Genomic DNA, 23,309 nt, shown 5'->3' on the forward strand with positions numbered 1-23,309 from the left:
AAACATCAGTCTCCTGGGTTAGAAAGCACACTCAAAACCTTTGAAGGCTCTGCGTTCCCTCAAGTAGGAGGAATTCATCCTAGGCTCTTAAAGGACAAAGGATCCCTCAAAAGCTGGTTCACTTCTCTCAGCATCTTGAGGTCAGATTAGCATTCTGATGCCTTTCTGCTCCACGCTTTGCATTTTCCCCAGTTGGTCTCTTAGCTTGGACTCTTGGTATGTGGCACATAAACGGATTTGGTCTCAAGGGCTGAAGCAAATTTAGACAAGAATCTTAAAGATGACCAAAGGGAGAAGAAAGAGACCAGTGAGGCTGGGCAGAGGCTTGAAAAAGGAATCTTATTGTTTATCTCCCCCCTAAAAGACTAAATACACAACCATCAAAGATACCCACACTTACGTTCCTCCTTTGTCACTGAGGTTGGAGCAACAAGGGCCAGGGCTGGCTCCCCTGGTAATAGAAGCCCCTTCCATTCCCTCCTCCCAAGATGCTATTGCCCTTCTGTGATATCATGGTTTCCTTGACTTCCAAAGCTTCCCTGACTACTTGGATGATGTTATGCTCTCACAACTACCTTTGGAGATCATGTTATCCCCAATCCACCTGTAGGAAAATGGGTTCTATTGGGGGGGAATTTCTAGAGTGAGTTACATGTATACCTACCTATTGATGGCCCTACCTTCAAACAAGGTTTAAAAATCTGAGATCTTCCTGAGACAAAACACATCAGCAACTTGCTAGTCAATCAGAAACTAGAACTAGGCCTTCTCCATCACTATGAACTCACACCTGGAAAAAACACCCTCTACCTTTACCCTGTTTCACCACCTCCCCATTCCATAGAAGCCAGCTCAATGCTTCCTCCATCAGCCAAACTTGAACCCATCCCCACTTCTGGATGCCAAAGATCCTAGATGCCATCATCACTATGAACCAGGTTCCAAAGTGGCAGATAATTTTGTCTCTTTGATAGCCATCCTATTCTTGGGATATTTTTTAAACTTTTTGTTTACACACCACTTCCCTCATACTAGATTATAATCTCTAGGAGGCTTTTTACAATTTTTTTAAAGTAGGCTCCACACCTAATGTGGAGTGTGAACTCAAGACCCCGATATCAAGAGTCGCATGTTCTATCAACTGAGCCAGCCAGGTGCCCCTCTGGGAAGCTTTTTAAAGAAATCCACCACAATGTCTAATGAAAGCCTGGAATAATTGCTGTACCATAAAATTTCATTTATATTTGGCAATTACTTACTGGGTACCAGGCACTGCACTGGATACTAGGGAATAGTAACAAGACATGCCAAGCATAACTATAAACATTTTATAGGTATTAACTCATTTAATCTTTACATTGACATTGAGGTATATACAATTAGCATCCCTTCAAAGTTGGAAAAAGTGCTTGGGGATCTTACTTGACAAGTAAGAAGAGGGTAGGGGTTTGAGTACAGGACATCTAGATCCAGAGCCCACTCTCATAACCACGCACTGAAGTGAATGAAGAACTATGCTTACAGTTGAGCTTGGAAGATTCTCATCTGTAGAGTGTTAGCTAATACAATCCTGTTCCATGTGGATGTTCATTCAGCAAACATTTATTGTCCCCAAACTGTATTTCAGGTGCTCACATAGGCCCCCAGGGAACACAGTGCTGAGCAAAAGAAAACACATCTTTGCCCTGAAGCATCTTACCTTCTAAACAGGAGAGACAAATAGTACAAAATAATTTCAAATTCTAATGAGTGCTGAAAAGAACATAAAACAGAGACTATGGGAGAGGCCATCAGGAGCGGGGAGGCATTTAATAAGACCCTGATGAGGTAAGCACGCCAAGAATGCTACAGAGAAGCATATAAAGGCTCAGGAAAGGAGAATTCTAGGCAGAAGGGCCAAAGCTCAGGGGCAGCATGGGGTGTGGTGAGAACCTCAGATGACTGTCCTAGAGAGTAGAGAAGTGGCTTGTAGCTTGCTCCCAAATTGTGTGGTATTGAGGGATCGCTTTTTAGGGCTGGCACTGGCTGGAAATGGTGTGAAAGATGCTGTTGATCAACTGTCCTAGGAAAGTAGCACACATTACTATACTTATAAATGACCATGCACATTTGTTAAGTCCATAGATAGTTGTCATGGAAACAGTTGCTTTTTAAAAAGTCCTACAGAGAATAATTCCATTCAGTTCCATCAAATTCATCAGCTTACTCAGAGAAGCCCTCCATGACTACCTACTCAATCTAAGTAACTGCCTAGTGACCATTAAACCACCCTATTTTCTCTATCTGCAGAACATTTAATATTACCTGACATTTTTTCTTCATAGGTTTATCATCTCTCTCCCCTAATTAGATTGTGAGGTCCATGCAACAAGGAACCTTGTCAATCTTACCAAGATCCCCAAGCCCTAAAAGAGATACAGAAAAGCTCAATAGCTTTCAGCTTCAGCTGAAAGAAGAAGGGCCTTTAAGGATAATGTTTTGGATAGCAGAACAGCATGGGGAAAATCAGGGATCTAAAAGGACAAGAAATAAGTTATCCTACTTTTTTTTTAAGTTTGCTTATTTATTTTGATAGTGAAAGAAAGCATGGGTGGGGGAGGGGCAGAGAGAGAGAGAGAGAGAGACACTCCCAAACAGGCTCTGCACTGTCAATGTGGAGCCTAATGTGGGGCTCAAACTCACAAACCGTGAGATCATGACCTGAGCTGAAGTTGGATGCCTAGCTAAATGAGCCACCCAGGTGCACTAAGTCATCCTACCTCTTAATTCTAGAGAACAAACTGATGGGTACCAGAGGATGGGGGGAATGGGTGAAATAAGTGATGTGAATTAAGGAGTGTACTTGTGATGAGGACCAGGTGATTAAAATAAAAACTTAAAGGAACCTGGGTGGCTCAGTCAGTTAAGTGTTGGACTTCAGCTCAGGTCATGATCTCATGGTTCATGGGTTCCAGCCCTACATCAGGCTCTGTGCTGATAGCTCAGAGCCTGGAGCCTGCTTCAGATTCTCCCTCTCTCTCTGCTCCTCCCCAGCTCACACTCTGTCTCTCTCAAAAATAAATAAATATTAACAAATTTTTAAATAAATAAAATAAAGAAACTTAAGGGCACCTGTGTGGCTCAGCAGGTTGGGCATCCCACTCTTGATTTCCAATCAGGTCATGATTGTGAGATTGAGCCCGGCACCAGGCTCCATGCTGAGTGTGGAGCTTGCTTAAGGTTCTCTCTCTCCGGCTCATGCACTCTCTCTTAAAAAAAAAAAAAAACCCTAACTTGGATGTAAGTTTAAAAAATAAATTAAAAAGTGATTTATGCACCACCATTACAATATTAGAGTGCCCTGAATTTGACTGTATATTTAACTTTATCAATGAGTTTTATACTTTCATATGTTTTCATGTTGTTTCTAGGCATTCTTTCATGGGATCGAGCCCCATGTTAGGTTGTGCACTGGCAGTGCAGAGCCTGCCTGGGATTCTCTTGCTTCCTCTCTCACTGCCCCTCTCCCAGTCATGCTCCCTTCTCTTTCAAAATAAATAAATAAACATTAAAAAAAAAAACTTAAAAAAAAAAAAGAAGTCATCCTAGCTGGACTTCAGGGTTTGGCTTGATGAATTGGGATTCTAGATTTCTATTCTAGATTTAGTGGCTGAGGTTCTATTTAACCCACCCTCTGTTAAGGTTGGGTGGGTAATGTGAGGGGCCCTGGGCTCCAGAGCCATGAAGATTTACCTGCCCTTACTACACATGGATGCTCTCAGAGGTAGGGCTTGCTTTCATGATAAAAACACTCAGAAAACTAGGAAGGAAGGGAATTTCCTTAATATGATAAAGGGCACTTATAAAAAATCCACAGCTAATATTGTACTTGATGGTGAAGTACTGAAAGCTTTGAAAGCTTTCTCCTCCAGACCAGGAACAAGACCAGGATGTCTATTTTTACCACTGCCATTTAATATTGTACTGGAAGTTCTAGTCAGAGCAATTAGGCAAGAAAAAAATGAAAAGCATCTAAATTGGCCCTTTTGTGATTAAAAAAAAAAACCACCTCAACAAACTAGGAATAGAAGAAACTCACCTCAACACAATAAAGGTCTTATTGAAAAGCCCATAGCTAACATCATAGTCAATGGTGAAAAACTGAAACTTTCTCTTCTAAGATCAGGAATAAGACAAGCATGCCCACTCTCATCATTTCTATCCAAGATAGTACTGGTGGTCCTAACAGGAGCAATTAGGCAAGAAAAGGAAATAAAAGGCATCCAAATTGGAAAAGAGGAAGTAAAATTGTCTGTTCACAGATGACATGCTCTTATATGTAGAAAACTCTAAACATTCCACACCACCCAAAAAAGGACTAATAAACATTCAGCAAAGGTACAGGACACAAAACCAATATACAAAAATCAGTTGCATTTCTATACATAAACACTGAACAATCTGAAAAGGAAATTAAGAAAACCATCCTATTTACATTAGCATCAAAAAGAATAAAATACTTAGGAGTAAACTTAACCAGAGACAAAAGACTTGTACTCTGAAAACCATAAAACATTGGTAAAAGAAATTAAATACAAAGAAATGGAGAGACATTCTGTTTTTATGGACTGGAAGACTTAATATTGTTGGATTCAATGCTACCCTAAACAATCTACACATTTGATGTAGTCCCCATCAAATTGCAACGTGTTTTTGTTTCTGTCTTTTGCAGAAATGGAACAATCCATCCTAAATCATATGGAGTTGCAAGGGACTCCAAATGGCCAAAAATAATCTTGAAAAAGAAGAACAAAGCTGGAAATGATCCTGATTTGAAAACTTACTATAAATCTACAGTAATCAAAACAGTGTGGTACTGGCATAGACAGGCATATAGACCAAATGGAATAGCATAAAACCCAGAAATAAAGCCTCGTGTATATGGTCACATGATTTTCTATAAGGATGCCAAGACTATTAAGTGGGAGAAAGGATGGTATTTTCAATAAATGGTGCTGGGAAAACTGGATATCTACATGCAAAAGAAGGAAACTGGACCCTTACCTTACACCATATACAAAAATTAACTCAAAATGGATCAAATACCTAAATGTAAAACCTATCGCTATAAAACTCTTAAAAGAAAACATAGGGCAAGGCCTCCTGGGTGGCTCAGTTAGTTGAATGTCCAACTCTTGATATTGGCTCAGGTTATAATCCCAGGGCTGTGGGATCAAGCCCCCATCAGGCTCAGTGCTGAGCAGGGAGGCTGCTTAATATTCTCTCTCTCTCTCTCTCTCTCTCTCTCTCCCTTTCCTCCACTTGTGTTCTCTCTTTAAAAAAAAAAAACAGGGGTGCCTGGGTGGCTCAGTTGGTTGAGCATCCAGCTTCAGCTGGGGTCATGATCTCACAGTTAGTGAGTTCGAGCCCCACGTCAGGCTCTGTGCTGACAGCTTGGAGCCTGCTCCGGATTCTCTGTCTCCCTCTCTTTATGTCCCTCCCTTGCCTTTTTTCTCTCTCAAAAATAAATAACAATTTAAAACAAAAAACAAAACAAAACAGGAGCACCTGGGCAGCTCAGTTGATTGAGCATCCAACTTCCACTCAGCTCATGATCTCATGGTTCATGAGTTTGAGCCCCACATTGAGCTTGCTGCTGTCAGCGCAGAGTCCACTTCAAATACTCTATCCCCCTCTCTCTGTTCTGCCCCCTCTCGTGCTGTTTCTCTCAAAAATAAATAAAAATATTTTTTAAAAGAAAAAAAACCATAGGGCAATAGCTTTATGACATTGAATTTGGCAATGATTTCTTGGATAAGACAACAAAAGCACAGGCAACAAAAGAAATATATAGAGGCACCTGGGTGGCTCAGTCAGTTAAGCATCCAACTTCAGCTCAGGTCATGATCTCACAGTCTGTGAGTTGGAGCCCCACCACCACACCCTGTCAGGCTCTGTGCTGACAGCTCAGAGCCTGGAGCCTGAGGTTGGAGCCTCCCCCTCTCTCTCTGCCCCTCCTCCACTGGTGCTCTCTCCCTCTCAAAATAAAAACATTTAAAAATTAAAAAAAAGAAAAATATATAAATTCAGCTTTATGAAAATGAAACACTGGTGTACATCAAAGTACACCAACAAAGAGTGAAAAAGATAAGCCATGGAATGAAAGAAATATTTCAAATCATGTATCTGATAAGGGATTGATATCCAGAATATGTAAAGAACTCCTAGAATTCAACAGAATACAAGTAACCAGACTGAAAATGAGCAAATGACTTGAATAGACATTTTTCTATAAAAGATATACAAATAGCTAGTAAGGATGTGAAAATATACTTAAAATCACTAATTATTAGGGAAATGCAAATAAAAACCACAATGAGATACTACTTCATACCCATCAGGATGACTATTACAAAATAATGCAAAACAAAAACAAAAACAAAAAACAAAAAACCCCTAGAAAATAATAAGTGTTAGAGAGGATATGGACACTAGAATACTTGTGTCTTGATGATAGGAATGTAAAATGTATAATCACTGTGGAAAACTGTTTGGCAGTTCCTCAAAAAGCTAAACATAGAATTATTGTGACACAGGAATTTCATCCCTGGGGATGTACCCCCGAAGAATTGAGAATGGGGACTCACAATCAGATACTTGTATGCCAAAGTCCATTGCAACAATATTCACAGTATCCAAAAGGTGGAAACACCCCAGTGTTTATCAGCAGATGAATGGATAAACGAAAGTAGTATATACATACAATTGAATGTAATTTAGCCACAAAAAGGAATGAAGACGTCCTGCTACATGCTATGACATGTAGTACCATATTGAAAATACACTAAGTAAATGAACTAAACACAAGAACTCACATGTTGTATGATTTCATTTATATGAAATATACAGAATAGGTAAATCCATAGGACAGAAAGCAAGGCTGGGGGTGGGGGAGCCGGCAATGGAATGGAAAGTAATTGCTTAATGTATATGGGGTTTTCAATTTGACAGTAAACTTCATATACTGAAAAAATAAATTAATAAAAATAAAAATAAAAAGAATGGGGTTTTATTTTGAGGTGATGAAAATATTTTAAAAGCAGATAGAAGTGGTGATTGTATAATATTGTGAATTGTTCATTTAAAGTGGTTCACTTATGTGAATTTTACCTCAATTTTAACATTTTATTTATTTTGCAGAGAGTGTGAGCAGGGGAGGGGTAGAAAGAGAGGGGGACAGAGGATCCACAGTGGGCTCCATGCTGACACCAGAGAGCCAGATGCAGGGCTTGAACTCATAAACCGCAAGATTATGTCCTGAGGTGAAGCAGGATGCTCAACCAACTGAGCTACCCAGGTGCCCCAATTTTACCTCAATTTTAAAAAATCAAAAAACAAGCTTAGAGAGGTTGAGTTGCATGAGATCTCACAGCCACTAACTAGTGGAACCAGAATTTGAACTCAGATCTGAGAATTCAAATTAAATACATACATACATATTTTTAAGATGTTTAGGGAAAGTGGGAGAATTTATTTACTTCAAGGGTAAATGACTTATACTGGTTTTTTTCTGAGAGCATGCTTATTATTTATAAGGGAGAAGAAATGATGCTTTCCACACAGTAGGTGTTCAATAGCTCTTTTTCTGAAATGGTCATCATTTACAGGCTCCATGGTCTGGAGAGAATTTGAGAGTATCTGGAAGGAGTTATAACTCTCTCCAAGCAGTGAAGGGTTCTTCCTCAAGAATGGAGGTTGGGGAGGAACCATCTCCTCCCACATGTTGTATGACCTTGGGCAAATCACTTAACCTCCCTGAGATGAGTTCTTCATCTGTAAAATGCAAATAATATGCTTGCAATGGCGAAAAAGAAATGAGAAAATGGCTATAAACTTTCTTTGGAAGTGTTAAATGTATGTGCACGTTTATTTAGTTCAGAAAAAATTAGGCTAGGGGCGCCTGGGTGGCGCAGTCGGTTAAGCGTCTGACTTCAGCCAGGTCACGATCTCGCGGTCCGTGAGTTCGAGCCCCGCGTCAGGCTCTGGGCTGATGGCTCGGAGCCTGGAGCCTGTTTCCGACTCTGTGTCTCCCTCTCTCTGTCCCTCCCCCGTTCATGCTCTGTCTCTCTCTGTCCCAAAAATAAATAAAAAACATTGAAAAAAAAAATTAAAAAAAAAATTAAAAATAAATAAAGAAAGAAAGAAAGAAAGAAAGAAAAAATTAGGCTAACATTTTCACTGTTAAGTCACTCCCACTATCTTCTAGAGATGATCACAAGCTCACACTCACCTCTACAAGAGATTGGCTGGGATTCCCAAGACTCAGCTGTACTGCTGTAATTATCTTGGGCACCTATTTCATTCTTATTGTAAATTATATTTGACTCCTCCAGATGGGACCAGGTTGGTCCGTCTCAGTAGCCCCAAGTCTACTACAAAATTGGTTTCCATTAACATGTATTGAACAGAATATTAGGGGTGTCCACAGTCCTCATGTTGCCATCAGGGGATTCAGGTTCATCAAAAAAACCCTGGGGATTTGTTTTATAAAGGTTAAAAACCACAGCCCCTGAGACTCCTGGGGGATACAGGCACACAAACATAATTATTTTACAGCCTTAATCCCCATGAGAACAAACTACCAGTGGGGGTGCAGGGGAAGGAATATTTGGTTTAGATACTCTAGGAATCCAATCTCCCCTTTGGTTACTTCTCACCCCTTTCTAGGCCTTACCCTGGCCCCACAGCAATCACCCAATGTGTTGTTAATTGTTGGGTGCTCAGTAATGTGTGGTTGGACCAACTCAGACCATAGGACCACCATTCCCTCTTGCTAAACCTAAACCTCTACTCCCGGTTAGTAAACTCACTCTGCTTTTTTTTTTTTTTTAATTAAAATTTTTAAGTTTATTTCTTTATTTTGAGAGAGAGAGAGAGAGAGAGAGAGAGCACAAGCAGGGGAGGGGCAGAGATAAGGAGAGACAGAATCCCAAGCAGTCTCCACACCATCAGTGCAGAGCTTGATGCAGGGCTCAAACTCACGAACCATGAGATCATGATCTGAGCCAACATCAAGAGTCGACGCTGAACAGACTATGCCACACAGGTGCCCCATAAACTCACTCTCCTTTAATTCCTGGCCCAAATGTCATCTCTTCCGGGTTGTCTCCATGAACATAAAGGCCAGTCCTTTCTCTGGGCTTTCTTGGCATTTCATTCCACAAATATTTATTGGGTACATTCTGTTTCAGCCCTGAAGACAGTTATACAGCTTGGCCTCTGTCCTTAGAGCTAATGTCCACTGGGAAAGGCAGACCAGGAGCAAGCAGTTATACCACTATGAGACGGAAGCACAGGTTAAATACCTTAAGAATTGCAGGAGACATCTTGGAGACTACTTAGCTCACGCTCCCCTTTCCAAAACTTCCCACCCACTCAGAAATGGGGCCTGGAGGCTATGTTTATGCTATATGTCTCAGTTATCCAGCAGTAGCTGATTGGCCCGGGGAGAATACCTAATTACAGATGGGCCAATTGAATTCTATATCCCAAGAATTTCAAGTTTCGAAGGTACAGAGAGCTATGACACAACCAGTCAGAGGGCATTGGGCTGGGAGTCTCAGAAGAGGGAGGGGAAGGAAAGGTGAGGGCTCCTGCTGGAGAAGTCCAGAAAGTACCCCCTTCTCTTCAGTACCTTGTTTTACTTAAGGGAGTTTCAGGGGTTTTAGGGATCATCAAAATGACCCCAACTGAGGCAGGAGTGGTCAGGTAGGCTCCCAACCTGGCTGAGCTAAAAGGAAGGGGTGGGGGGACAGGCAGACCAGGTCAGGAGAAGGAGTGAGAGTTGGATAAAAGGCAGGGAAGAGGATTCTGAGTAGGGGGGAACAGAATAGGCAAAAGCCAAGAGGTAGGAACTGTGCGAGTAAGATGGAAAGAAACAAGACTAGAGTTGTGACCAGGACTAGAGTCACACATGCCCTTGTAAGGCACATTGAAGTCTAAAACGACTTGCAATTTAAATTGCACTAAGAGGGGCATCTGGGTGGCTCAGTTGGTTAAGCTTCGAATTAGGTCATGATTTCGCAGTTTGTGAGTTTGAGCCCTGCATCAGGGCTGTCAGCACAGAGCCAACTTCAGATCCTCTGTCCCCCTCCCTCTGTGCCCCTCCACCTGTCTCAAAAATAAATAAATAAACTGGAAAAAAATATGGGGCACATGGGTGTCTCAGTTGGTTAAGCATCTGACTCTTCTTTTCGGCTCAGGTCATATTCTTACCGCCTGTAAGTTTGATCCCTGCATCCGGTTCTGCACTGTCAGCGTGGAGCATGCTTGGGATTCTCTCTCTCCCTCTCTCTTTCTGCCTCTTCTCCACTTGTACACTCTCTCTTTTTCAAAATAAACAAATAAACTAAAAAAAAATTGCACTAACAGTGAAGGTTAGGGGATCATACCATGGGTAGTGAGAACTCTGTGATGATCCCAGCAGATGTTGCTGGCCTAAAATGAGGGTGTGGGAGAGCACAAATGGACAAATGGGGTCAGCACTGTTTAGGAAATGGCATGGTTTGGTCTTCATAACTACAAGTGGGGATAAGGGAAGGGAGGAGTCAGTGGGACACCTGCCTACCTGGGGATGACTTTTGTGGAGAGGGGAGCTTACCTGAAAGGCAGAGAAGCAGCGCTAGAGAGGGTAGGGTTGCTTAGAGCCTCATTGTGTAAAGCAGGGACCAGAAGCAATAGCCCTGGCCTCACTTGATAGCTTGTTAGAAAGACAGATGCTAAGGACCCAACCCAAACTACCACAATAAAGTTTAAGAGGCTCTCATTGAAATAGCACCTGATGAGTCATGAGTGTCAGCTCCATTCCTTTTTCCTTGTCCTGCTCTCTACCCAGTTTAATCTGTCAGTGGAGATCCCTCGGTTTTAAGGATCAGTGAAGACCCCTCAATATGTATGTAGACTTTGAGATGTATGGGTAGTTTTCTGGGGAGAGGATTTGTAGCAAGGTAAAGACCTATAAGATAAATGAAATTGAGAATAAAGAAAATTCATGAAACCAGAAGTTGGTTCTTTGAAAAGATCAATAGGGGCACCTGGGTGGCTCAGTTGGTTAAGTGCCTGACTTTGGCTCAGGTCATGATTTCACAGTTCATGGGTTCGAGCCCTGCATCAGGCTCTGCACTGACAATGTGGACCCTGCTTGGGACTATCTCTCTTTCCCTCTCTCTCTGCCCCTCTCCACTTGCTCTCTCTCTCTCTCTCTCTGTCAAAAATAAACAAATAAACTTAAAAACAAAAGATCAATAAAGTTGACAAAACTTTAGTTAGACTGACCAAGAATAAAAGAGATTACTAAATCTAATTCAAATTGCTAAAATAAAAAAAATGGAAGTGGGAACATTACTAATGATCCTACAGAAATAAAAAAGATTGTAAGAGATTATTATGAACATAGTAAGCTGGATGAAGTGGACAAATTTCTTGAAACACAAAACCCACCAAGATTAAATCATGAAGAAATAGAAATTTTGAGTAGACCTACAACTAGTAAGGAGATTGAATCAGTAATCTAAAGTCTCCCAACAAATAAAACCCTGAACCTAATAGCTTCATTGGTGAATTCTACCCAACATTAAAAAAAAAAAAGTTTATTTATCTTTGAGAGGTGGGGGGAGGGGCAGAAAGAGAGGGGGAGGGAAGATCCAAAGTGGGCTCTGTGCTGACAGCAGAGAGCCTGATGCAGGGTTCAAATTCACAAACTGTGAGATCATGAACTGGTCCGAAGCCAGACACTTTAGCCAACTGAGTCACCCAGGTGCCACTCTATGCAATATTTAAAGAAGAACTAATACCAATCCTTCTCAAACTTCCAAATAAATGAAGAGGAAAGAACACTTGCTAACTTATCCTACAAGGCCAACATTGCCAATATCAAAGTCGGATAAAAGACACTACAAGAAAACTACATATAATTATACCTTATGAACACTGATGAAAAAATACTTAATAGAATATTAGCAAACCAAATTCAGCAGCATACTAAAAGGAATATACACTACAACCAATTGTGATCTATTCCTGGAATGCAAGAATAGTTCATCATACTAAAATCAATCAGGGTATTACTAACAAAATGAAGGAGGAGGAAGCACATAATCTCAATTGATAGAGAAAAAACATTTGACAAAATTCAACACCTTTTCATGATAAAATCACTAAAAGAACGAGTAACAGAAGGAAACTACTTCAATATGATAGAAGTCATATATAAAAAAACCCACAGCAAAAAACAAGCCCAAATCACAATGGTGAAAATCTGAAAGCTCTTCCTCCAACATCAGGAACAAGGTAACGATGGATGCCTGCTTTTGCCACTTCTATTCAATACAGTACTGGAATTTTAACCAGAGAAATTAGTCCAGAAAAAGAAATTAAAGGCATCTAAGTTGGAAAGGAAGAAGTAAAATAATCCCTGTTTGAAGATAATAGGATCTCATATGTAGGAAACCCTAAAGATTCCAAACAAACAAACAAACAAAAAAAACTGCTAGAACTAATAAACGAATTCAGCAAAGTAGCAGGAAACAAGTCAACACACAAAATAAGTTTCATTTCTATACATTAGCAATGAAATAAACAGAAATAGCGGTGCCTGGGTGACTCAGCTGGTTAAGTGTCCGACTTCGGCTCAGGTCATGATCTCACAGTTCATGAGTTTGAGCCCCTTATCGAGCTCTGTGCTGACAGCTCAGAGCCTGGAGCCTGCTTCGGATTCTGTGTCTCACGCTCTCTGTCTGCCAGGCCCCCTCAAAAATAAATAAACTTAAAAAAAAAATAAACAGAAAGAACAAGTGTTGGTGAGGAAGTGGAGAAATTGGAACTTTTCTGCATTGTTTGTGAGAATGTAAAATGACACAGCAACTGTGGAAACAGTACAGTGGCTCTACAAAAAATTAAAACTAGATTTACCATATAATGTAGCAATTCCACTTCTGAGTATGTACCCCGAAGAACTGAAAACAGCATCTCAAAGAGATATTTATACATCCATGTTTCATAGCAGCATTATTCACAATAGCTAAAATGTGGAAGGAACCCGTGTCCATTGATGCATAAATGCACGAACAAAAGGTGATATATACATACCGTGGAATATTATTTAGCCTCTAAAAGGAAGGAAATCCTGTTGCATGCTACAACATGGAGGAATCTTGAGGTCAGTCATTTGAAAGACAGATACTGTAAGATTCCACTTTTAAAAAAAAATTTTAATGTTTATTTATTTTTGAGAGTAAGAGAGACAGAGCATGAGAGACAGTGAGAGAGGGAGACACAGAATCCAAAGCAGGCTCCAGGCTCTGAGCTGTCAGCACAGAGTCCAATGTGGGGCTGGAACTCACAGACCCCGAGACCATGACCTGAGCCAAAGTTGGAAGCTTAACCGAGTGAGCCACTCAGGCGCCTCTGTAAGATTCCACTTACCTGAGGTATCTAAAGCAGTCAAATTCACAGAACAGAAAGTAGAATGGTAGTTGCCAGGGACTGGGGGGAACAGAGAATGGGGAGTTAATATTAATGGGTAGAGAGTTTCAATTTTAAAAAATAGAAGAGCTACAATGAAGATGATGGATGGTGGTCATGGTTGTACATTATGAATATATTTAGTGCCATTGAACTGTACACTTAAAAAGGTTAAGGGGCGCCTGGGTGGCGCAGTCGGTTAAGCGTCCGACTTCAGCCAGGTCATGATCTCGCGGTCCGTGAGTTCGAGCCCCGCGTCAGGCTCTGGGCTGATGGCTCAGAGCCTGGAGCCTGTTTCCGATTCTGTGTCTCCCTCTCTCTCTGGCCCTCCCCCGTTCATGCTATGTCTCTCTCTGTCCCAAAAATAAAAATAAAAAACGTTGAAAAAAATTAAAAAAAAAAAGGTTAAAAGGGTAAACTTTTATATGTATATGTATTTTATCACAATAAAAGAAAAAAAAACAGAAAAAAAAAAAAAGAGTTAAGAACTACTGGGATCCAGAGAAACTTTTCCATAGTTGGATGTGGGGTTACAAACACAATGGAACACTGAATATTGTGTGAGAGCAAAGTGAACTTTTTGTTTTTATAAAAACCATTTGTTTCCTATGTAAGTATATCTGGGGTTTAGGAAACACAGAGCTGGTCCTTAAGGAGCCACATGTCAACTCTCTTGAATGCTCTGATGCGCTTTAGCAGCCTGTGGGGTCCCAGAACATGTTCATTACAGCCACTGTCACATTGTTTGGCTGTTTGTGTGGCTATCAACCTGAAGAGCCTGTGGACGTGAGGTAGAATCCTGTTTCCTACCCAGCACATGGTGCTCCATCAATGAATGAAAGAATGAGCAAATGAATGTCTATTAGGAGGTGATGCACCTACAGTTCTAAGAAGGAGAGGGAAATCACAGTTTGGGTTTTTCCCATGGTTCTCTCCATCTATTTATTTCCACTTTTTACAGTCTGGCCCTGACCCTTACCACTTGCAGGAAGCCTTCCCAGATTATGCCCAGCTACCACATTGAAGGTTTGGGCCTCCAGGATAACTCATCTTCATCATTTCCCTTTCACCTGAAGAAGGAAGTAGGCAAGAAAGTTAACACAGGGAAGAATGAGCTGCCTAAAAAGGCAGCTAGGTAGGCTGGGAGAGGGAGGATGGGGAATCAGGCCCTCTATACTCCAGCATCTCCAACTCCAGACTCCAAAAGAGAGGGGTTGGGATGCTTCCTCATCCTTCCCCAGAGCAGGTATCCCAACAGACCTGGGGGACGCCACTGGGCTGCTCAAGTCCTCCTGGGAAGAAGATGTTGTCCTCCAAGGTGGCATCTTCGAAAGGCTGCTGGAGGAGGGGATAAGTACCGTAGGTCAAGCTAGGGTACTGGCCGAATGCTCACCTCCTGTGCCTCCTTTTCTGATGGAGAAAGCAGGAGTTCTGGACTTTGTCCTTATAGCCGAGCAGGCTTGGACAAGTTAGTTAATTTCTCTGAGCCACAGCTTACTCATCTGTTAAAATGGAGCAATGATGCCTACCTTGTAGGACTGTTGAAAGAACACTTTGAGGGTCTGAGCATGGAACCTTGCTCAAAGGAGATGCTCTGTGTCTGCCTGGACTTAGTGCAGAACTCTAGCTGCACAAAGGTCAGTAACTTTCACCAGAGGCCTGGCTGTAGCATCACCAGTTAAACCATGTGACTGAGCTAGTGACAAAGCCTCTGGTGCCTCAGCATCCTGAGATAAAGGGTGGGAAAGATCTGTTCCCACCATCTCCCTCTCATGAGTGGCAGCTGAGAGGAAACCACGGGACAGAGATGGCTTTAGAATAAAACACAAAAGCCAACTCATACTGAGCAATTACCTGGGTCAGGCTAAGTCCTTAATGTTCATTAGCTCATATAATCCTTGCAGACACCATGGGAAGGGTACTATTATTCTCTGTATATATCCGTTTTACTTCTATCTACTTACTATTTTTATTTCTATTAAAGCAATTTTTTAATGTTTATTTTTTTTTTTAAATTTTTTTTTCTCAACGTTTTTTATTTATTTTTGGGACAGAGAGAGACAGAGCATGAACGGGGGAGGGGCAGAGAGAGAGGGAGACACAGAATCGGAAACAGGCTCCAGGCTCCGAGCCATCAGCCCAGAGCCTGACGCGGGGCTCGAACTCACGGACCGTGAGATCGTGACCTGGCTGAAGTCGGACGCTTAACCGACTGCGCCACCCAGGCGCCCCTAATGTTTATTTTTGAGAGAGAGACAGAATGCAAGCAGGAGAGGGGCAGAAAGAGAGGGAGACACAGAATCCGAAGCAGACTCCAGGCTCTGAGCTGTCAGCACAGAGCCCAATGTGGAGCTCGAACCCATGAACTGCGAGATCATGAATTGAGCCAAAGTCAGACACTCAACCGACTGAACCACCCAGGTGCCCCTCTACTTAACATTTTTAGAGAAGTTTTAGATTCACAACAAAATTGAGCAGAAAGTACACAGCCCCCACACTTCCCCCCACACCCGCCTCCTCCCTCACCCCAGCCTCCTCAATTACCAACATTCTCCACCAGAGTGGTACATTTGTCACAATCAGTGAACCTACACTGACTCATCACCATCTCCCAGAGTCTGTAGTTTATTAGCACTCTTGGTGTTTGTATATTCTATGGATTTGGACAAATGTATGGTGACATGTATAGTTTTACTTTTCAATACGATTTATTTTTACCAAAGCAGTACATGTTCAGTGGCTTCGAAGCTAAAGTACAAAAAGAGCTTATATGGAAAAGCAATCTGCCCTGCCCACTCTTTCTAACCCAAGGCCCAGGCCTCAGGGGCAGAGTGGATCCTTGTTCTGTAGTCCTCAGCCTCGGGAGGCCGGCGGGGGGGGGGGGGTGGGGGTGGGGTTCACCCTTAGTACTGAGGTGATGAACCTTCTTTTTAGGATAAGGACTATCAGAAGGGAGTGGAGACAAATAGCCCATTGGGGCCAAATGGCCAGATTGGATACCCTCTACCCCAAGGTCAGCCAAGCATCTCCAATAAGACATTCTAAAGGTTATTATAAAATCCCTGCTTACTTCTTTAGAAGCCCTAGAGATCATTTTTGGACTTTTGCTGGATGAGGAGAGCTAAAGCCCAACACAGGAAGGCTGCCATGATGTGAAGCTCCTGGGGCAGAGGGAGATTGGAAGGCTGGTATCCTGGGAAAACTTCTCCCCTCTGGACTTTGAGATCTTCATGTGAAAAACCAGAGAGTTGGACAGCTGATCCCTACGGCCATGTCTCAGCTGACAGAGGGAGTCTGGGCTCCTATTGCTTAGCGGCCCAATCTCTAGTGCTCTTCCTGTGAGCTGGGTACTTCCTTGTAACCACCTTCAAAGTAAGCATTATTCCCCCATTTTATGGATGAGAAATTGAGACCCAGAAGTGTTGTCAGGCCACATAGCTAAAGAGGAGCAGGGTCAGGATTCTAAATCAGGGCGCATGTTCTCCTTCCCTGGGGCTGGATCACTGAGCCTTCTGTCCCACTTTCACTGGAATAGGTGCTCTGGTGTGTGTGTGTGTGTGTGTGTGTGTGTGTGTGTGTGTGTGTGGCAGGTGAGTGGGTATGTAGGTAGGAGAGTAACAGAGGATCCCATGGCTTCCAGTAGCAGCAGGGCCCAGCTCACTTGGCCCCCAGGATTTCAAGTCTCCAGGCCCACCTCAGGGTGAAGAGCATCACATCCACATTCTGTTTGATGCCAGCTTCTCACCCCAGACCAGTATTCTTGGCTTTGGCTGTGAATGAATCACCTGTGGAGCTTTGGGAAACAATAGTGTCTGTGACCCATCTGTAGAGATACTGATTTAATTGATCTGGAACAGGCTCCTGGCACTGGGAGATCATCAAAACTCCACAGGTGATTCAAATGTGCAGCTAGGGCAGAGAACCTTGTACTAGCCTCTCAGCTTACTGAAGAGCCTTGTTTTTGCTGCACCATGCCTGGCCCTAGGGAATGTCTGCTGTCTTTGCCCTGCCTCCCTAGCCATCAGGGCAGAGAAAAAGCAGTAGCCTTTGTTTTCTGCTACAATGTAACTACCTTTCTCTGTAACAAGGTCCACAGCACCATTACTCTGCCCTCTTGAATTTCTGGTCCTCCTCAGAGTAGCCAAGGCCATGATGCTTTTTATGGATTCTTTGAAACTAAAGCCCCTGGAATCCAGTCCTAACAGGTTTGGGGGTGGGGAGCCCACCTTGCTCTCTGCTCTGCATCTTTGAGGAAAAGAAATGGGGGAGGGCAGGGTTTGCTCTCCACCCAGGCTGCCCTGAGTATTTTCTGGCTCCTAGGTAAGGCTTGCAGCCCCATGAAATTAGTATGTCCTGCATTCAAAAAAGGACAAGGAGAGGGGCGCCTGGGTGGCTCAGTCGGTTGAGTGTCTGACTCTTGATTTTGGCTCAACTCATGGCCTCAGGGTTGTGAGATAGAGCCCCTTTTTTGGGCTCTGTGCTGAGTGTGGAGCCTGCTTGAGTGTCTCTTTCCTCCTCTCCCTCTCTGCCTCTCCCCCACTCACATGCACGTGTGCACTCTCTCTCAAAAAAAACAAAAACCCACACAAAAAGCTCCAAAAAAAACTTTAAAAAAGGACAAGGACAATTCTGGAGGCTACAAGAATCTCAGAAGAGAGGCAAATCTGAATGCTACCCAGAGAATGAGAATCTCCTGTCTCCTGCCTACTGAACTCAGGTTCAGAAAGGTGCCTGATGTGCTCCTGACTTAGGACACCTATGTGGGCTTTGGGCCACAGAGCCCTGGATGCTGATTTCAGAACCCATAAAAGAGAATCAAAGTTAGGAGTAGAGGGCGAGGTGAGAGGTGGGTTGGAGATGTACTGGCGGTTGTAATTAAGCCGAGCCAGGACCAGGAACTGGAAGTGATAGTGGGGGAAGTTACTCAGGACAGGACTCTGAGGTGGCCACTAAATGTGGTATTCCTTAGCCTGCTCTCTTTCTTTTTAAAGCCTGGGCTTTGAAGTCACAGATTTATGGCAGGCTAAGCCAAGATGGGTCTGGAAGCCACATGACAGATGGTTTTCAAACTGAGTTCCTTAGAATCCTAAGGAGTTCCTCAGAATTGGTAGGAACTCTGCCACACGGTGTCCTCCAACTCCCAACATGGCTTCTTTTTTCTACTTAATGAACAGATGTACAAGATTTCACTGGGGAAAAAAAAAAAAAGGATTCTACACTAAAATAATACTAACAAAATTTAAAAACCGTAGCTCTAGTAAACTTCTGATGGGGAAACTTGCCCAGGGTCGCCCTCTAGTCTTTTACCCCTTAGACCAGGCCTGTCCCCACAGCACACTCGCAGGCTCCATAGAGTATACAGTAGAAGACCCTCTGTGGAAGTATGGCTTCAATGCTGCAACAAAAATGGCCAAGAGAGGAGCCACATGGGGGAGGGCCACTCTTAACAGAATGAATGACCCCAAGACCCAGAACTTCAGCCCCCGAGAGACAGTGTGAAGCTGCCTTGGCTCTAATGTCAAAAGCCCTCATGATTCTAGTCTGTTCTTACCTTCAGGTAAATGTAGGGACCTGACCTGGGAGGTAGGGCCCTAGGGATTCCAGGCTGCCCCACCACTTCCTGGGCCATAGCTTTCTCTTTAAGGAAGGCAACTTGGCGGGGGGGGGGGGGGGGGGGTGTCACCTGGGTGGCTCAGTGGGTTGAGCCTCCGACTTCGGCTCAGGTCATGATCTCACGGCCCTCGTGAGTTCGAGCCCCATGTCGGACTCTGTGCTGACAGCTCAGAGCCTGGAGCCTTCATATTCTGGGTCTCCCTCTCTTTCTCTGCCTTCTCCCACTCATGCTGTCTCTCTCTGTCTCTCAAAAATAAGTAAAACATTTTAAAAAATTAAAAAAAAAAGGAAGGCAGCTGGGCACAGTCACTCAGTTCCTAGACTGTGGGCCCTTGAGAGCAGGACATGTCATCTCCATCATGTGCTGCATCCTCCTCAGCCCAAGTGACACAGGATACAAGGTGAGGCATAGAGCTGAAACTCAGGAATCCTTAACTTCACAGAAAATATTTTTTATTGATTAAAAAAAATTATTTTGAGAGAGAGAGACAGAAAGTGAGTGGGGAAGGGGCAGAGAGAGAGAAAGAGAGAGAGAGAGAGAGAGAGAGAAAGAGAGAGAGACAGAATCTGAAGCAGGCTCCAGGCTCCGAGCTGTCAGCACAGAGTCCAACACAGCACTTGAACTCACAGGCTGTGAGATCATGACCTGACCTGAAGTTGGAGGCTCAACTGACTGAGCCACCCAGGCACCCCTCTTGATTTTTTTTAAACAAGGCTTCAGGGGTGCCTGGGTGGCTCAGTCAGTTAAGTGTCTGACTTCGACTCAGGTCATGATCTCAAGGTTCATGGGTTTGAACCCTGCATCAGGCTCTGTGCTAACAGCTCAGAGCCTAGAGTCTGTGTCTCCCTCTCTGCCTCTCCCCCACTAGTGCTCTGTCTCTTTTTCTCTCTTAAAAATAAATACTAAAACAAATTTTTTTTTTTAAATTTTTTTTAACATTTATTCATTTTTGAAAGGCAGAGAGAGACAGAGCATGAATGGGGGAGGGGCAGCGAGAGGGAGACACAGAAACAGAAGCAGGCTCCAGGCTCCGAGCCATCAGCACAGAGCCATCAGCACAGAGCCCGATGCGGGGCTCGAACTCACGGACCGCGAGATCATGACCTGAGCGGAAGTCGGCCACTTAACCGACTGAGCCACCCAGGTGCCCCTAAAACAAATTTTTTAAACAAGACTTCAATCAAGTGGCTCTCCTGAATCCCCCTCCCCCCTACAAATTGTGACCTTCCACAGCAGTGGTTGACTTTGTATACTATATGTAGTGAAACTTTCTTCTCCCTCCTGTTTTCTTTTATGGGTTAGCTTCTCTGGTGGTAGAAATTTCTATACCCTGGAGAGAGTGGGCTCTGGGTATTCCCATTTATTCTCCCAACCTTTTTCTTCCTCTGAGCAGGTGAGGGTGAGGTATCCCAAGGCCAACGGGGCTGCTTATCAATGCAGAAGAATGTGAGAGCATGCGCTTGCCCAGGAAACAGGTGGAAAATTCAACCACAAGTGAATGACCATCGATGGATTGCACTGAGGGGAAGACTGAATCCTCAGCTCAGAGGTCTTAACCTCTCTTTGCCATGGAACATCCAGAACATCAGTGATCAGAACTTTTATATGTATTCAATTGGGGTGGGGCCCTCTATTCACCCTCTTCCTCTGGGTCTCAAGGGACAGGATGATGGCCAAAGACCACAGACCACAGACCCAGGCGCCTGCTGTTCTTACCTCCCTGCAATGACCAAGATCTGAGAAACTGTTCTCATCCCCAGGTCTCCGACTGACCCCCTCATGCTTTACAACCCGAGCCCCTCTAGGCCCCCCACCTCCCTCAGGGTCCAAAGGCCACTTCTGAAGCCCTCCATAGCCCCAAGTAATTCCCACTAATCCCTGGTTGTCCTGGTCCCTGGTCCTGTGGGGAGGCAGCCAGCTTTGTGACTTCACAAAAGGCCATCTTGTGACAAGTTTGGACCAGATGAAGCAGGAACTAGACAGAGGGGCTCCCCCCAGAAACACCATGTGACTTTTCATGGAGAGACACCCCCACCTCTGAGGGAATGAAGAGGAACTGCCTCATGGTAAGAGCCCAGGACATCTTCTACACTTAGAAACACCTTTCCTTAATGACTTCAACTCCCAGACCTAACTGGATATTCCTGGCTACCCTGGCAATATGTCTCAGAGGTCCAGGCCCATTGCAGCAAGGTTTAGGGAGGGGCAGGAGGTGGTGGATACTTCAAGTGGTGGTGGCGACGGTGGGTCTCTGGCCTCTGAATGGGAAGTCAGCTGAGCCTCCTTCCATTACACAAAGCTAATCTTCTCTAGGCTTTTCAAAGTAAAAAGACTGATAGATGTTTTATGTGACCTGAGTCTTCATCAGGGTCTGCCCCTGTGGTCTCCAGAGTACCTTCAAATAGGTCAGGACTGAGATCCCTGAATTCCATAGAAAGGTTTCATGGCCACAAACAGGTATTGTCAAAAATCCAAGGTCTTTTCTCTCCAATTCTGACTCCACTGTTGTTCCTCCTGGAAGAGCTTATGATTCCAGGAACGTGAGGCAAAAGAGGCTGGGGGTGCTTTCTCTTTACCTTCCTTGCACCTGTTCCTCACCCTCTTACCTGGAGCATAGTCTCTGGAAAGGGCAGGCCACAGGAGTCAGCAGGGATGCTAACTGGCAGCCAGGCTGTCATCTGATAGGTAGTGCAGGTACCTGGAAGGTAGAGGTTGGCCCTCTTCATGCTGCAGCCCTTGTTTGTGATGGGCAGGTTCACTGTGAGGGTAGTCCAGGGTATATCTATGGCCAAACCCTCTGCCCTCTACTTTGTGACATCACCATCCTGCCAGAGGACCCAGAGAAAGAAGCAAGTGTGCTCTGGGCAAGGATTCTAGATACAGGCCTCCCAGCAGGGAGGCAGGGTGGATAGGCTGGTTTGGGAAGGTGACATGTCTGGTTTTACATCTAAGGGGCTCTTTGGCCTTGACTACTTTCACCTTTGATCAGTGGTAGCTCTTAAAGCTCTTAAAGCATCTGGAGGCCTAGGAACAGATCTTCTTAAACCACCCTCTGACCCGTGCAATTTTCAGTTCTGGGGTGGGACAGAGAGGTGGACAGGTGATCCCCCCCCCCCCCCCGGGTGGTTCCTTTGCTACTTCCCAGCACTTTTGAAAATATGCCCTAGGATTTTTTTCTGGTTAGGAGCTCATTTCTCATTTAAATGAGGAAAACCTGAGCTCTGCCAGCAGCTAGTCCTGGGAGCAAAGAGAAACCAGCTGAAGAACTTAAACAGGGACAGCATTAGACCAAGAATAATCAAAATAGGAATAGTCATCACTTCTCTAACACTTACTGTGTGGTAGGCCTCAAGCCGAGTATTTTACATGCATTATCACATTTAATCCTCAATGCTAGAAAGAAGATGTTATTTCTACTTTCCAGCAAAAGAAACTGAAGCTCGGGAGGCGGAGTGATTAGGCCAAGGTTCCACAGCTGGTAAATGGGAGCACCAGTATTAGGATGCAGGTCTATTTTCTTCCCAGGCTGGACTCCACTGGTGACCCATCTCCATCTGCAAACTCTTCCCAGTAAAGAGGAAAAACTATTTTCTTATTCTTGACCACAACCAATGGGGTTAAAGAGAGAAGGGTAGATGGGAAGAATTTGAGCCTAATAGCACTCACATCATCAGCTTGTGGCTAAAGGAGCCTTGACTGCTTTGCCTGTCTAATGAAACCCTTTGGGAGACAGCTGTTCTTATTTGCTTCTAACTATTTTGCAGATGATTTAAGAGAGGCTCTGGGGACCACATGCAGGGAGTCCTTGGGGTCCAGGGCTGAGCAGTGGTTCTGAGGTGGTGTTGCCAGATAAAATATAAGATGACCAGTTCACTTTTTAAAAATGTTTATTTATTTATTTTGATAAGAGAGTAAGAGAATGCTTGCGAGAGAAGCAGAGAGAGAGGGAGAGAGAAAATCCCAAGCAGGCTGCACACTGTCAGTGCAGAGCCTGACACGGGGCTCAGTCCCGTGAACCGTGAGATCATGACATAAGCCAAAATCAAGAGTCAGATGCCGTACCCACTGAGCCACCCAGGTGCCCCAGGATGACCAGTTCACTTTTAATTTCAGATGAAAAATATATAAAAAAATACAAGTATGTCCTAAAGATTGCATGGGGCTCTTCCGGAGGCTCTTCAGTCTTGTTGAGACC

General features: G+C 43.8%; 1 protein-coding gene and 1 long non-coding RNA gene across 3 annotated transcripts in view; one reads left to right on the forward strand and one right to left on the reverse strand.

The window, feature by feature from the left end:
- Positions 1-1,812: 1,812 nt before the first annotated feature.
- LOC131510112 (uncharacterized) lies at positions 1,813-21,898 on the reverse strand. Of its 2 annotated transcripts, XR_009260911.1 has the most exons (5): positions 21,721-21,898; positions 14,761-14,910; positions 14,480-14,570; positions 13,462-13,521; positions 1,813-2,062 (listed from the first exon to the last, which is right to left on the reverse strand). It is a non-coding gene; the product is annotated as an uncharacterized LOC131510112 (long non-coding RNA). The 2 variants fall into 2 exon arrangements; XR_009260910.1 differs by lacking the exons at positions 1,813-2,062; positions 13,462-13,521 and having other exon boundaries at positions 14,252-14,570.
- DCAF1 (DDB1 and CUL4 associated factor 1) overlaps positions 21,063-23,309 on the forward strand; it is a 92,442-nt gene continuing 90,195 nt past the window's right edge. Inside the window, exon 1 of the mRNA XM_058726779.1 lies at positions 21,063-21,180. The gene's annotated coding sequence lies outside the window, so the exon portion shown is untranslated. The remainder of the gene's footprint in view (positions 21,181-23,309) is intronic.

This window comes from Neofelis nebulosa, chromosome 4 (genome assembly GCF_028018385.1).
Source record: "Neofelis nebulosa isolate mNeoNeb1 chromosome 4, mNeoNeb1.pri, whole genome shotgun sequence".
NCBI classification, from domain to species: domain Eukaryota; kingdom Metazoa; phylum Chordata; class Mammalia; order Carnivora; family Felidae; genus Neofelis; species Neofelis nebulosa.